Source organism: Dermacentor variabilis, chromosome 4, assembly GCF_050947875.1.
Source record: "Dermacentor variabilis isolate Ectoservices chromosome 4, ASM5094787v1, whole genome shotgun sequence".
Classification (NCBI taxonomy): domain Eukaryota; kingdom Metazoa; phylum Arthropoda; class Arachnida; order Ixodida; family Ixodidae; genus Dermacentor; species Dermacentor variabilis.
Genome location: NC_134571.1, coordinates 219,408,877 through 219,423,704, shown reverse-complemented (window position 1 = coordinate 219,423,704; position 14,828 = coordinate 219,408,877). Strand labels below are relative to the sequence as shown.

The window sequence follows — 14,828 nt, the reverse complement described above, 5'->3', positions numbered from 1 at the left end:
GTCTCCTTCCTGCGCCGGCGCTAGCCGCGCGTTCGCCCGGTCGGGGCCCCCCGCTTGCCTGCCGCTGCCGACACAACACCCAGTTACTGAGCATTTTGGCCAATCAGTTCTGAAGTAATTTACGAAGTGGAGGAAGAGTTGCGTCATTGTAGACAAAACGTCCCAGACGCCAAAAATAACCATCACTGATTCTCTTGAAAAAAAATTGGTCTTGCTGGTGATTATTTGAACAAGGCTTCACCAAAGTGTTCTCCTCGTAAAAAAAAAAATTTTGGCGACACAAGCACTTTTTGAAGTTTCCGCGAAGAAACAAGAGTTGGGTGGAGGTAAATTTTTGTAATCAAGTCTGGAACTAGGTACAATGACAAATCCTAATTATGATATTGGGCTGGCATGTTTCTTTCATTTGACATCACAGGTGAACACATTTATTAATCTTTATTAATCACCCTAACTCTTTGAACACTTCTGACAGAGCTAATCTGCCTAGCCATTGTTGAGGATGCGGCTGCGTTCTGGTTTTTTTTTTTTCATTGTTAAAATTCTTAGTAGAGGCAAGGGCAAGGAGGAGCATGGAATTCTTGAAGCATATCACACCAGCATGCAAGCAGATAATTGCATCAGCACAACTTCTATCTCACTGGTGCAGAAGGAACTAAGTTTCCTATCCCATTGGCGCCAGCTACTTGGTCTATCTCGCAATCGATGTTGTGTTGTGTGTGCTTTGGCTCTTCTGCTGTGCATGCTCACCTGGTTTTCCTGGGAGACAGTTTTTTTTTCAATAAAGCACGATTATTTGTCCTCCAGTCGTGTGCGTGCCATGTCTCTCCTCTGTTCTTAGTCGTTTCACTAGTTTAATTCTCAAGAATATGTACTAACTGACCCATATCGCAACTTTTCTGCAATGACAGCCTGCCATTGTCAGTACATTTCACAATGCAGTGTGAACAGGACAGGAACACATAGCAAGGATGACAACACGAGCGTTTACTCACAGCTAGTTTTTGCTGAAATAAATACAGTAAAATCCACTTTAACAATATCAGTGTTAACAATAAATCTGGCATAACAATTAGCAGCTGATGCACCGTCAACTTTTGTATGTGTTCTTTAGTAAAATAAGCTGTTTGCTACAATGCTCCCATCCCCCATTATCAGTTGTAACAATAAAATCTAGCTGTTGGGTGTGTCTGCCAAAAGAAAAAAGAATAGGTAAAGAAACAAGTGTCATGAAAGGTTGACTATGATTAGAAACCTATTCGATGGGCATGACATGTGGTTATTATAATGTTCCTTGAATATAGTTTCCAAATCATAGTTAGGCTTCAATGTGATCTTTTATTTCATCCCCTACCATGATTATACCTGTTCTGTATTTCTTTCAATTAAAAATTAGTTGTGAATAGGCATTCATGTTGTTCTGTCTTTGTGTTCCTGTCCATTAGTGCTCTTTGCCAAGCTCAAGCTTTTGTCAAGCACAGGCAAGTAGAGCATCTCATGCTTGAACTGAAACCAGTTGTACATAATGAAGTATGCGTAAATAATTACTTGTAATGATTTACATGTTTTGGTAGTTTTGTAATTGATACACTACTCTGTTTTACTCAGTAATGTGAACTGTAATTCGTTTACTTTTTTCAGTAGGTGTTTACATGTAACTATTGACAAGACAAGCTGTAACAGGCAAAACAGCATTCAGCATTGACTTGGTGGGAATTACGGTCTAATGCCGCACAGCAGCCTGCCAAATGCACACGCTCAGTAAGGCATACCCTGATGCTCAGTGTTTGTTTCCTTGTATTGTAACAGGACAGGTAACTAGACCGACAAGGCGGCCATCACTGTTTATTTCAGCTCATCCCAGCCCCCCACTTCTTCGTCTTTGTCTTCGGAATCACCTTTCTCGCTTCTTCTTCGGCTAGGTTACACTTCCCCACTTTTCTGCGTCACCCCTCCTGGGGTGATAACGAAGAATGTTGCTTATGGCCGCAAACTCTAGCTGTCCATTATTTATGTACCCGACAGTTTTGAGTACACCTTGTTGCACCGATAACTTCACTACTTCAAAAGGTCCAAGAATCTTTGCTTCAGTGGCCGATAGTCCTTTTCGAACGAGCACATGGTTTTGTAGTCCAACATCTGGTGTATGGCCTTGGCGCCACTTGTCAAAGTGAAACTTCATGGCTTTTCTGTATCTGTATCGCTCCTCAGATGTTTTGCAATGCTCAGGCAGCATTAGCCTGTCTGCGATTCCAAGCTCTTTGTCTGCACTTAGCTTTGGAGCTTCGCCATAGGCAACCAAATACGGACTGCACTCAAGACTGCTTGTATGAGTCCTGTTATGATGAGCCACAGCCGCTTCTAAACAAGATTTCCAGCTGCTGTTAAAATTTGGATACATCGACATGAATTATTAAAGGGAAAATGAGACATCCACGCAAACATAGCAAATTGCTGCAAAGGAAACCCATACGGGTTCCTCGAAAGAAAAGCCTCGCAGTTGAAGAAAAATCCGTCCTGGTCCGGGACTCGAACCTGGGACCACTGCCTTTCCGGGGCAGCCGCTCTACCATCTGATCTAACCAGGCGGCTAGCAGATGGCAGGGCAAAGTCGAAAGGCAGTGGTCCCGGGTTTCCCCTTTTTCCCTTGAATAATTACTTCTCTCCACCTTGTGGGCTTCCGCAGAACTATTACATCATCGACATGAATTGTTTCAAATCGCGTATCACCCTCTCCGCCGTTCCATTTCCCTGCGGTTGATAGGGCGCACAACGCCGCAGTGTGATGCCACGGCTCTCTGCCCACTCTTGAATCTTCCTGCTGATGAATGCAGGCCCATTGTCCGATATCACAACCTTCAAATTGGAGAATATGCCTCTGTCAAGGAGGGCTATGACACTGTTTGCGTCTTCCTTGCTGGGCCATGCAGCCACCATTATGGTATATTGATCTATTGCGACCAGAAATGACTGAGTTTTGCGTACACCTGGAATTTTATTTTTCAGCTCAGCAAAATCTACATGTATGACTTCAAAAAGTTTGACCAAGTGTTCAGGCAACACAAGCTCGTCTGGCCGTGGCCGGTACTTGGCTTTGTTTATCTGGCACAAATGGCATGACCTTACATAGTTTTCAATGTCTCTTTTCATGTGTTTTCGTCTAAGCCTTTGAAAAATCTTGTTGTATATGCGCCAGAAACCATTGTGGCCACCGGACTCTGGAGTTTCGTGGTACAGGTGGAGTATTTTCGAAACAAGAGTCTCGAGTACCATGAATTTACCGTTTTCAAAATATAGGTCGTCACATCCTTCCCACAGCTTGGTCATATTAATCATTCTGAACTTAACGTTACAGCGCAAACACCTAAGACGAACCACAAAAAGAAAGACACGCTGTAACATTAAGTTCAGAATTATGCCGCTGTAACATTAAGTTCAGAATTATGTACCAACTAGGCCCAAATGAAGTTTTGCTCATATTAATCATCTCATGTGGGAGCTCAATTGCCAATCGAGACAATGCATCGGCGTCTGTCACATGGCTGCCTGAACGATGGAATATTTCGAAGTCATATTGTTGTTCTTCATTTATCCAATGAGCAAGCTTCTCTCTTGGTTCCGACATGTTCAGGAGTTGAGTCAAGGCTTGATGATCTTGATATAATTTAAGCTTTCTTCCACCGATATATGACCTCCATAAAGAAAGCAACAAAATCCCAATAAAGAAAGGCGTCAGGCAGGGAGATACGATCGCTCCAATGCTATTCACAGCGTGTTTACAGGAGGTATTCAGAGACCTGGATTGGGAAGAATTGGGGATAGGAGTTAATGGAGAATACCTTAGTAACTTGCGATTTGCTGATGATATTGCCTTGCTTAATAACTCAGGGGACCAATTGCAATGCATGCTCACTGATCTGGAGAGGCAAAGCAGAAAAGTGGGTCTAAAAATTAATCTGCACAAAACTAAAGTAATGTTTAACAGTCTCGGAAGAGAACAGCAGTTTATGATAGGTAGCGAGGCACTGGAAGTGGTAAGGGAATACATCTACTTGGGGCAGGTAGTGACTGCGGATCTGGATCATGAGACTGAAATAATAAGAAGAATAAGAATGGGCTGGGGTGCATTTGGCAGGCATTCTCAGATCATGAACAGCAGGTTGCCATTATCCCTCAAGAGAAAACTCTAACACAGTATATTCCCCACAAGCCCATACTGTTACTTTTCAGCAATCATTTTTTCTGCTGAAGTTGCCACTATCATCGACCCACTTGCATTCAAGCGACTCATCGGAAATATCCCCTTTTAATTTGTAATATCTATCGTTGTCACTAACTCCCCACTCTCTCATGTAATGTCTCAACAGATAGCTTTGAGGAAATAAAAAAGAAATATTGCCCCAGTACCATAGATGCGTTAGTATTCATCTCAAAGGGCAGACTGAAGTTTGGTAACGTAAGCACTAGGTCAGACGATATACGATGTACGAGTTCCAGATAGGCTGCCTCGCATTCTTCAGTCCAGAGAAAAGGGACACCATTTTTGGTCAGTTCAGGCAAGCATTTTGCTATTTTAGGAAAATCTTTGATAAATGCTCTGAAGTGGCCAGCAAGCTTAAGAAAAGCTCAGAGTGAATGCAGATCATGTGGCTTTGTAAGCTTCGACATTCGTTACACCCACTCTTGTTTGGTGATCTTGGTGACACCATCAAACACCCTTCCAAGAAAAGCTACCCAAGGCTCTAAGACTTCACTTTTTCTTTGATTTATCTTCAGATCTGCATCACTAAGTGATTGCAGAATAGCGGCCAAGTGCTCTGAGTGCTCTTTTTCTGACGTAGAGTAAACTATAATGTCATCGATGTAGACGTTGCAGAAGCGTCCAAGATGTGGCTTCAAAACATTATTCATCATCTTTTGAAACCAAGCTGGCAAATTCTTCCAACCAAAAGGCAGTCTATTATATTGTCGCAGTACAACGCGGACAGTAGAGATGGAGACGTTCTTCAAGAACCGCAGGACGACTTGTTGAAAAACAAATAGGCCAGAGACACATCTTCTTTGTCTTCGCCAAATCTCACTGACCCACTAGATGAAGTCCGTTAATGTCTCTATCTTCATTGTCTTCTGCATAGAATACATGCCTCATTTGTCCCTCCCTAAGAGAGCATCGTCCTGATGCTAGACCAGAAGTGTCACTTGTAGAAGTAAGGGTCTCTCGCATAGTTATTCGCTCACATGCGGCTTCATGCGGACAACGTGCACAAGTTCAGGATGGTGCGTGAGGCACCGTGTACAATTGGGACTATCGGGGACGACCTCGTACGTGACATCACTGAGTCGGCGCAATACTCTATATGGTCCGAAGTATCGCCTTAACAGCTTCTCGGAGAGGCCTCGTTTCTATATGGGTGTCCAAACCCACACTCTGTCGCCGACGTAATAAATTACCATTCGACAGTGAAGACCATAGCGCCCTGCGTCGTAGTCTTGCTGCTGGCAGGTCCGCAAGCATGCAAGCTGCCGAGCCTCTTCTGCGCGTTGCAAAAACACATCAGCATCCGTGTAAGTGTCATCAAAGTCCTGTGGAAGCATCACATCCTATATCGTTCGTACATCCCATCCGTGAACAAGGTTGAACGGAGTGATGTGCGTCATCTCTTGTTTCGTCGTGTTATATGCAAAGGTGATATAATGTGAGATGTCGTGCCAATTTTTATGTTCAGCATCCATGTACATGGAGAACATGTCTTCAATTGTTATGTTTAGGCGTTCTGTTAATTCGTTGGTATGTGGATGGTAGGCAGTTGATTTCCGATGAGCCGTTCCACTTAGCAGCAAGACATGATCTAAAAGCGCAGCCGTGAATGCGGTTCCTCGGTCTGTCATTATGACAGTTAGTGCGCCGTGTCGCAACACAATGTGCTCAATGAAAAAGCGCGCGACCTCGGCTGCTGTGCTTCTCTGGATTGCCTTTGTTTCAGCGTAACGTGTAAGATAGTTGGTCGCGATGATAACAAAGCGATTCCCTGCAGTAGAAGTAGGAAGTGGGCCCATTATATCCATTCCGATTTGATCAAATGGTCTTCGAGGAACCTGGACGGGTTGTAGGAGGCCGAATGGTTTCGATGGAGGTGACTTGCACCTCTGGCAGTCGAGGCAAGTGCGAACGTGATGTTTCACGGTGGTGGTAAGTCTCGGCCAGTAGTACCTCTGCTGCACTCTGGCCAGCGTTCTCGTGTAGCCTAAGTGACCAGAAGTCACCTCGTTGTGACAGGCTTGAAGTACTTCCGTACGAAGAGCTGCAGGAATGACGAGCAGATAGGGGGACCCGATCGAAGAAAAGTTTCTTTTGTAGAGGACTTCGGCCCGCAAACAAAATGACAACAGTCCTCTTGCGAAAACTCTAGGCGGTTTCGCGGATCTGCCCTCTAATTAATTGATGAGTTCAAACAACTCAGGGTCATCCCGTTGTTGTTGCGCGATGGTGGATGTGGCCAGAACACAAAGAAATGCCGAGTCTTTTTCGGGTGGAGCAGACGACTCTATCGGCAAACGAGACAGGCAGTCAGCATCCGTATGTCGTTTCCCTGACTTGTACTTGACAGTCATGTCAAACTTTTGCAGCCATAGGCTCCAACGCACCAGTCATCAGGAAGGATCTTTAAGGTTTGTCAGCCAACACAGTGAATGGTGGTCGCTGATAACTGTGAAGTGGCGGCCATACAAATATAGGCGAAATTTCACAACCACCCATACTACAGCGAGGCATTCTTTCTCAGTTGTGGAGTAATTAGTCTCTGTGCGTAAGAGTGTCCTACTTGCATAGGCAAGTACTCTTTCTGTGCCCTCCTGCCACTGCACAAGAATAGCTCCCAAGCCAACATTGCTGGCATCAGTGTGGAGGAATGTAGGAGTAGTCTCATCAAAGTGAGCAAGCACTGGAGGTGTCTGGAGACGTTACCGCAAGTCGTTGAATGCACCTTGCTCTTTGTCGCTCCATACAAAAGCAAGGTCGTCTCTCGTCAGGCGAGTTAATGGTGACAAAATGCGAGCAAAGTCCACAATAAACCGCCAGTAATAGGCACAGAGGCCCACGAAGCGCCTGACAGCCTTTTTATCAGATGGTACGGGAAACTGTGCAACGGCAACAATTTTTTCAGGATCCGGGCGGACACCTGCGTGGCTGACGACGTGACCCAGAAACTGTAGTTATGCAAAGCCAAAGTGGCACTTCTCCGGCTTCAGGGTGAGGCCGGCGGACTGGATGGACTGCAGAACCACTTCAAGCCATTCGAGGTGTTCTTCAAACGTTGTGGAGAACACGATGACATCGTCCAGGTACACTAAGCAGGTTTTCCACTTCAGACCCGAAAGCACAGTATCCATGCGGCGTTGGAACGTAGCAGGGGCAGAGCACAAGCCGAAAGGCAAGACTTTAAATTCATATTGGCCGTCTGGCGTCACGAAAGCAGTTTTTTCACGGTCTCTCGGATCTACCTCAATTTGCCAATATCCGCTTTTGAAGTCCATTGAAGAGAAGTAACGCGCGTGATGAAGCCTGTTGACTAAATAATCTATACGGGGAAGTGGATACACGTCTTTCTTTGTCACCTGATTTAGTTTTTGGTAGTCCACGCAGAAACGCAAGCTGCCATCTTTTTTCTTGACTAGAACTACAGGAGATGCCTAGGGACTCTATGGTTGGATCACGTCATCTTCCAGCATTTTTGTCACTTGTTGTTGTATGACTTCACGTTCTCTGGCAGCCACACAATAAGGATTTTGGTGAATTGGTCTTGCCGTATCCTCTGTAGTTATCCGATGCTTTGTTAGAGGCGTCCCTCCGACGCTGGACGTCGACGCAAACTTCGACGATAGCATGAGAAGTCGCTCTCGTTCGTGCTGCGATAAAGCAGTGCTGACGTCAAGTGCAAAAATTGGGTCTTGCGTAAGCGCTTCTTCAAGTAGTGAACAGCAGCCGCGAACATCCCCAACACCGTCAAAATAAGCTACAGCCGTGCCCTTTGGAAGGTACCATCGCTCTGTGCTAAAATTGGTTAGTAACAGGTTCGTGCGCCCATCGGTGACATTTACGATTCCACATGCGACCAAGATACCGTGAGTAAGCAACAATGTGGTTATTTGGTTGGCAACTCCTTCGCAATGAAACAGTGCATTACATGCTACCGAAACAAGGGTACATGATCGAGGTGGGATGACGACGTCGTCTTCTGCTAGACAAAAAGAGCTGCGTTGCGGCGATAAGCAATGGACTAAACCAGGGCTGTTATAAAATGTCACCATGTGGTCCGGGATGTTAATTACGTCCTCATATTCTTTCAGGAAATCCATTCCAATAATCAAATCTTTACAGCACACAGGAAGAATGATGAAAGCGGCTACGAAAGAAGAATCCTGGATGCTAATCCTAGCAGTACATCTTCCAGTAGGCATCAGTAATTGTCCGCCTACCGTCCTTATGTGAGGTCCTGTCTATGGTGTTTTTACTTTTTTCAGGCGGAGGACGAGTTCCTGACTCAATATAGAGAAGTCGGCACCAGTGTCGACTAATGCTGTCACCGGCTGTCCGTCCGCCAAAGCATCAATTTTGCCGCTCAGCATTTCTTCAGTGTCAGGGTTTAGCGGCTTCACATCGTTCTGCAGCGGGAGTGTTGAGGGCTTTTTATTGTCTTGCGGCGGGCCTGCAACCTTACTCCCAGAGGTTGCTGCCTTCAGTTTCCCCGGTGGGGGCTGGGTGACCTTCGTCCTCGGAGGTCAGCAAAAGTACGTCCAGTAGGGGAAGGCATCTGATGTGGAGCGGTTGGAGAGCATGACCGACGGCCGAAATCGGACTGAACATGCGGCACGAATTCATCATTCAGGTGCGCTATTGGAGGTCTCTGAAAAGCAGCGTCGCCGCGGCGTAGCATGGAGTCATCATTTGCACGTCGACCATAGGACCACGAAAAAGAAAGGTCGAAATGATGTGTCGCGATGCCAGGAATGACGCGAAATGTGGCCGGCGCCTCCGCAGTAAAAACAGAGTGGGCGCTTATCAATGCCATGCGTTGGTTCTCCGAAATTGCGGTCATCGCGTGGTGTCATGTTGCGGCATTGACCAAGGCGCTGTGAATGGCGGCTGGTGGTATCACTGTAGCTGTGTAATGGGTGCGCGCCTCGAAGCCTCCTCTTGCGGCGGCGACCAAGGAGTGGCTGTCAGAGGCTGTGGTACGGTGGTGTGATTGTAACAGGTGGTGGACATCGGACAGCGGCTGCGTAAGTCATGGGACACTGGTGATCTTTAACCTTTTGAGGGTCGAATTATTTTGAAAAAAACTTTCCCAGGTGGTCAAATTACATTATTGTGGATCTTGAATGTACAAGATGTATAAAGTCGGGAATAAATAGTAAAAAATAATTAGGAACAGTATTTTGGTGTCGGCATCACTCAGAACTGCAAAATGTTCAATAGTATTTCCGAGGGTGGTACTCCTTGAAACACGGTTCTGCGCACAGCGCCTTATCGCAATCTGCACACCTAAAATGCGTGTCTGTTCTCTTGGAGCGAGGAGTTGTGTTGGCGAACACATCTCTGCGTGCGGCTGCCTTGGGCAGAGGTCTGAGGCACCCTCTCGCGTAAGCGCGTTGCCGCAGAAAGCGAGAATACCTCGTGAGCGGTGGTGATAAACAAGCTAAGAGCAGCGACAATCAAGATAGAAATCAACTTCCACCGCCCTGCAAGAGAGTGCCGACAAAGAAAAAATTGACGTTTCGCGTACCTCCGTTGCGATCACATGGCAAAACCGAAACCGCCAAAGGGGCGTTGCCGCAGTCTGAGCAACGCGTTGAAGCTAGCAATCAGCTCTGTTTATCTCCCCAAGAAGGTAGCACCAATTTCAAACGCATCTTGTAAGTGCTAAGAGGTGGCAGCACCTCCCGGTGAGCACGTATCGTCATTATGGCGCGAAATTTCAAACGGAGGGTCGGAACCGTACCCGTACGGCTAAGACCTTGCGGGACAGAAAACCGCCGCCGTACATGTACGGCTAAAACCTTCAAAGGGTTAAGATCGGCTACCGGTAACACCTGCCTGATTTCGTCACGCACCACTATGGTGATTGACGCTACGGGTCTATCCACTGTCGGTGTCAAAATGTTTTGAATTTCCTCTCGGACGAGTTCTCCGATCAATTTCCGCAAGGGGTTCTGATACTCGCTAGTCACTGCGGCGGCATTGATTGTGGTGCTGGTGGACAGTCGATCGTACTGCCTGCATCTCATGAAGGGCTTGCTCAATAGCCGTAGCCTCTTTGATAAAGTAAGCAACGGTGACTGGTGGATTACGCACTAGCCCCGTGAACAACTGCTCTTTTACACCTCGCATGAGGTTGGGCAACTTTCTTTCTTCAGTCATGTTCGGTTCGACTCTACGAAAGAGGCGGGCCATGTTCTCAGCGAACATTGTGACCGACTCATTAGGTTGTTGTACCCATAGCTCCGTCATCTGCTGGGCGCGGTCGCGTCGGTCAGGACTTGCAAAAGTATCCGTGATTTTCTGACGAAAGTCGTTCCATGTCGCTAGGCTAGCTTCGCGGTTGTCGTACCAAGTACGGCCACTGTCGTCAAGGGTGAAGTAGACGTGGGAGAGCTTCTTCTGCTCAGTCCACTGATTAACCAGTGCGACGCGTTCATACTTGTCAAGCCAGTCTTCAATGTCTTCAAAGACTGCACCGCGATTGCGATCGGGAACCAGAGGATGCAGAACGGTTACTTGCTGTGGACTGGAAAACCGGCTGCTTTGAGGTGCTTGCGGTGGGCTGGTTTCGGCCATTGCGAGATGTGTGGAGCTCCTGGAGAGAAGCGGTCGAAGAGGGGAGAACTCTGGGGCAAGGCCTAGCAGTTGACGACTAAAGCGATGCACGGGTGTTGTAAATGGTGATAACACGTCCGGGCTAGAGGAACGACTCCCAGAAGGACTCCGGAGCATCAGGCGCGGTCAGTACCCCACACCTCCACCAGTGTCGCAGTACAGCGCGGACAGTAGAGATGGAGATGTTCTTCAAGAACCACAGGAGTACTTGTTGAAAAACAAACAGGCCAGAGACACGTCTTCTTAGTCCTCGCCGAATCTCACTGACCCACGAGATGAAGTCTGTTAATGTCCCTATCCTTGTTGTCTTCTGCATAGAATACACACGTCAATATTCATATATATCAAAAGGTGTCATAAATCCTTAAAACTTTTTAGTCTTCTCTACTAAAGGCACTTGCCAAAAGCCCTTGTAAAGATCCAAGCGAGAGAAGACGCTACGACCACCAATTTCATTGATAATTTCGTCGATGTGCGGCATCGGGAAAGGGAACAGGTCAGTTTGTTAATTTGACGGCAATTGGTGCAAAGTCTATACATTCCGCAAAGTCTATACATTCCGTCTTCTTTCGGTGCTATAGTGATGGGTAATGCAAAGGTAGACGTGTGGACAGTCGGATAACACCAGCGTCGAGCTTCTTTTGCAGTTCTTCCTTGAGCCATATCTTCTTATCTCGCGACATGTTGTAAGGCTTGCGTTTCACAACTGTTGTATCTCGAAGCTCGCATGGTAGTTTAAACTTGAATGTAGCCTTAGGATAACCTCCTACACAGAGGACACGAGGGTTGCAATGTGGGCTTGTTGGTAATGCATCTTCAAGGGGAGTACGGTAGCGCGATTCAAAGACGGGACAAAAGAAGACTCTGTGTGTGTCCCTTTGTGTCTTCTTTTGTCCCGTCTTTGAATCGCGCTTCCGTACTCCCCTTGAAGCTACACAGAGGAGCTCCGGGTACATCCTGGTGACATCATGTGCTGTAGCAGGCTTCCGAAGGCTTTCACTAAATAGGGAGAACAATGACAACTGGTGGTCATATTGAGTAGTAACTTGGCCATCCTAATAAAGATTTAGACGGAGCTCTTGCATTACTGGGCATGACAAAATCATTGGGTATTTTACTCCATCGAGGACCAACGCTTTGGTTTTCATATTCTTGCTCTGACACGTGACGATTACCTCTGCCCACTCATTGTGCACTTGCTTTTTGCCGTCGTATCCATACACACTGACTGGAAAATCTTTCACTGGGTTGAAGTCCAGAATATGTTTCTTGTTCACAACGGTGATGGAAGCTTCACTGTCGACCGATGCGCTGACTTCTTTTCCATTTAGTACATGCACTGGAACATATACCAAGTTGGTGCGCTCTACAAGAAATATTTTGTGTTGTGGTCCCGGTGTATTGTAATCAGAGGTGTGTGCAGCTGCCTTCCCACTCTCCTCTTGATATGCGACTTGTTTATTCGGTGGCGCCAGTTCATCTTGGGATTTCACATTATCATAACTGCTCACAGGTTGCTCAACATTACAACACAGCTCTTTTATCTTCTGTAGTAACTTTTCTGTGTTGTTTGATTTTCGAAGCTAAACACAACACCGCACGTCTTCCGGAAGTCCCAGCATTATGAGCGCGACCAATGAAGCCTGGGGTAGAGCAGACAGAGCTAAATGCAGCATTCTCCATTTCTCAAAGAAATGGTCAAGAACCGGCTCGTAGTTGTACTTGTAAGACATAGCTTTATCCCAGTTTGAAGCTTGTTCTCACCAAATGAAAATAAAAAGCTCTGTTTCCACTCGTTCCATGGGCGTTCACCTTTTTCAGAAGCTCGAAGCTCGTGCCAAATCTTTGCACTACCTCTCAAGTATAGACGTATGTTCGTAAGTTTCGTCTTTATCCTCTCCCCAGCAATTCCTGTCACAGGCATATTCGTAAAAATCAAGCCATTCCCGGCACTTCCTGTGTAGGACCAGTCGTAGACTTCCGGCCTGACAAGCTGCATGGGTGTCTTCCTCATTTGCTGAAAGTTTGCTTGCAATAAAAAATCAAATAGTTGCTGCTGATGCCGGCTATTCGCTTCTTGCAACTTCATTATATTGTGCATCAGTGCATTTGCACTGTGGTCCTCTAAATCGCAGTTATGAGAAGTTAACTCTCGCTTTCGTGAAGATGGAATTTGCTGCGGTGGAACCACGAAGCTCGCATGAACGCACGGTGTCTGCGTCATGCTGGGATCACTCATGGCAATCATGAAAGCCCTTGCCAGCATTCGACTTAAGGTAGACAAGTTGCAGTAGTAAGAGTTAAATATAGCCAGTGATCACCCGAACAGGACCGCTCTTCACCGTGACGCACTGTGCAACGTTCACCGGCTCATCACGGGAAACTGTAACGTCGATGCGCATTGTCCATAGAAAATCGGTGTGGCTCAGGCGAGTAGCATAAGATTCCATATGCGACTGCGCCAAATTTGTAACAGAACAGGTAACTAGACCAACAAGGCAGCCATCAGTGTTTATTTCAGCTCATCCCAGCCCCCACTTCTTCATCTTTGGAATCACCTTTCTCGCTTCTTCATTGGCTAGGTTACATGTATTAACACTGCAACCAATGTTAACCGACAAGTTCAAACAGCATTGCTATGCCTCGATAGCAATGACCACTCGGAACGCTGACACCAGAAAATCACCTACAGACAATATTTCCAGTTTTTCATTGATCCTACCAGGAGTGCCTTCTTCAAGCCTTAGCAACGATGAAGTGCTGAAATAACCCAGATGGGAGCATTGTGGCATTGAGCAACCAGTCCTGTGTGCAAGGTGTTTGCATGTTATAACACCCCCCTTCTATTTCGCGCACGCATCAACCGAGTTTTCAGTGTCACTGCTCATGTCTTCACCAGAAAACAAGGAACAATAACGATGAAAATTTTGAAAGGCAATTGTAAGTGAAGGTAAATGTGTGAAAGACTGCAGAGGATGCACTAACACAGCCTCGCCAGCTCGTTCTATTTTTAATAAAAGTTGGGAGTAAAGTAGCAGGAAAGTAATAAATTACATTTGAGCAATTCCTTAATTACTTCTGGTGGGCCAGTAATTTGTCACTGTAATCAATTACATTTTTAAATAAGTAATTTTATAATTATAATCAGTAATTTTTGTTTTATGCGAAGCATATTAACGTAGGTTTCGGGCCTTCGCGCGACGCCCGGCGGTGGCCACCATTGACCCTGAAGTGGGGTCACGTGACATGACGTCACGTGATGACGTCACACAGGCTGCAGATGGGGCCTCATATCGCGCCGTCGGTCGCCTCCCGGCGGTGGCCACCATTGACCTTCAAGTGACCTTCAAGTAGGTCACGTGACATGACGTCATGTGATGACGTCACACCGGCTGCAGATGGGGCCTCATATCGCGCCGTCGGTCGCCTCCCGGCGGTGGCCACCATTGACCCTGAAGTGAGATCGCATGATGTGACGTCATGTGATGACGTCACACCGGCTGCAGATGGGGCCTCATATCGTGCCGTCGGATTGGAGCTTATCAAGGTTAAATTGGAGCTTATCAAAAAATTGGAGCTTATCAAGGTTAAGCCCAGTGGATGCTTCGCATCCACTGGGCTTAACCTTGATAAGCCTCCAATTTTTTTCATAACGTAACTCTTTTTCTGTAAGTTAGAGTGGAAGGCATCAGAAAGTCATAGCTCTTTCAACTTCATACAATTTTTGGCAGGGAAGCTGTGTTGGATAGAGTGAACTCCACAACAGATGTACCATCAGCTGATTAACATAATGTTCACTGTGGTGAGGGTCAGGCTTTTCCTGCAGTGCAAATGCGATCATGTCGCAAACCGATTCATTGCAAATTAAGGATTCTCACTATTTTTTATTGCAAACCCAGTGGAATCTCTGGAACGAAAGAGAAATGCAGTGACAAATGACCTGGTGGCAAGTTAC

At 46.4% G+C, this 14,828-nt stretch overlaps 1 protein-coding gene across 2 annotated transcripts in view; it reads left to right on the top strand.

The window, feature by feature from the left end:
- The window catches only part of LOC142580113 (transmembrane protein 117-like), a 161,048-nt gene that overhangs the window by 117,751 nt on the left and 28,469 nt on the right, over window positions 1–14,828 (top strand). The window lies entirely within an intron of this gene.